The sequence below is a fragment of the Pinus tabuliformis genome, chromosome 6, assembly GCF_031772625.1.
Source record: "Pinus tabuliformis cultivar Carrire ecotype Pingquan chromosome 6, CPIR1, whole genome shotgun sequence".
Lineage (NCBI taxonomy): Eukaryota > Viridiplantae > Streptophyta > Pinopsida > Pinales > Pinaceae > Pinus > Pinus tabuliformis.
This window is the reverse complement of record NC_142292.1, coordinates 1,606,356,774-1,606,358,553: the sequence shown is the minus strand read 5'-3', so window position 1 is coordinate 1,606,358,553 and position 1,780 is coordinate 1,606,356,774. Positions and strand designations below refer to the sequence as shown.

At 38.5% G+C, this 1,780-nt stretch overlaps 1 pseudogene; it reads right to left on the bottom strand.

Annotated features, from left to right (window-relative positions):
• Window positions 1–292: 292 nt before the first annotated feature.
• LOC149265018 (uncharacterized) lies at window positions 293–1,135 on the bottom strand (annotated as a pseudogene).
• Window positions 1,136–1,780: the final 645 nt, after the last annotated feature.

Genomic DNA, 1,780 nt, shown 5'->3' with positions numbered 1-1,780 from the left:
TAATTATACATTTGCATTTCTGACTTATTTTGATGAGATTGAAAGGCTAAATGTTCAGGAATTTGACTTATTTGTTTTTTTTGTTAAGTTACAATGTGATTAATCTGAAAAACATGATTTAAATCAGTATAGATCACAAAAAAAACTAATCACGTACAAGTTTTCTGTTATTGTTAATCTGGGTTTTGCTTAAACCTTTTTTTTGTTTTTAATTAAAAAAAAAAAAACAAAAAACAAAAAACAAAAAACAAAAAAACAATATATCTTTGTTATGTTTTGCAGAGTACCTTCTCCTGTAATAATCCCTTTTCTTCTTTTCTTCAAATTTAATTAAAAGATGCTGTGAACTGTTCATCTAAGAGAATTAAGCTAGTCTCTCCTATAAGAGTGCCAATAGCTTTGCGAGGCTTCAACCAACCAGACTACCCATCAAACTTCAACCAACCAGACTACCCATCAAACTTTATTATGAATTTCATTTCTTTTGCGGAGTAAAACTATCGCCAAATTCCGCATCATACGACCCTGAAGTGTACCGTTTGACCTGCCCTAGCGTAGGATAGGGCGTCCTACAACCTTCCTCTGTAGGGCAATCGCCACCGCTGGTCGCCCCACAATCTCCTCCTCGTCCACGATTGCCGAAGAGAAATTTCACGAGCTTGGACAGAGTATCCTTCGCCGTTCGCCGGGGCTTCTTCACGACCCTCTGCTCGGACGCCTTACCCCATTTATGTTTCAGCTTAATCTCCCCCATACACCCTACCTCGGGTGACGTCGGTTCCCCGAATTCGAACCCGGCCCCTTTCCGCGGAATTATGGAGGCCAGTGTGCCTTTGCAGGACGATGCCTGGAGGGACTCTTCAAGTCTCTGTCGGGGCTGAAGGGAGCCACAGTCAAGACTGCAATCGGCGATCTGATCACATGGAAGGAATTCGTTGGCATTTGACGCCCTGGACTGGCGGCCATTTCAGAGGACTGAATCGAATTCTGGGTGTCAAGGATCCATACAGTTCCGAACCAGATCTGCTTATAAGCTTTCTCCCAACCGACTTTGCTCTATATGGACTTTGATTGGAGATAACGGGTGTGCATGGAGGGATTTCAACTGACCCATATCTGCTGGGTTGTGCCGTGGTCGCTTTGTGTGAGTAGATTTCATTATCCGCACCGTGACTCAGAAGGTATACAAATCCTTTCTTTCAACCCCTGATGGGACATTCTGAGATAATGGTGGAATTTTGGTAAACAGTTGTAAGCAATATCAGAGGTTGTGGTTCAAGTCTACTGGAGGCCCTAAAATCTACCAAAAAAAATATTTTTTTGGTGATTCTAAAATCTACCCCAAAAAATATTTTTGGTGATTTCTGTGAAAAGGTTTTCCTGGTGTGATTTTTGATGAAATTTGGGGAAAATCTAGGTTACATTTGTCAAGTTTAAAATTTTAGATATAGGTATTGAATCCATTTCCAACACAACAAAAAAAAAATTTCAAACACTCCTAATTTCAAATGGTTTCGTCTATTGTGGAGGATTTGCCGTCAAAAGTGGCCGGAATTTTGGCAAAAATTTTTTCAATATATCTTGTAGTAAAAGCAATGTTTAAATTATATTTTTGATGGTGGAAACAGATTCAGCACCATCAAAAACATTTGAAGCACCCAAAATCTTGAAATTTAAAAAGTGTAACTTGGATTTACAAAAATAATTACCAAAATCTATCAAAATATTTCGTTAAATTCCATGATTTTCAAGTAAAATAACACTAACTACAAAATTTCAA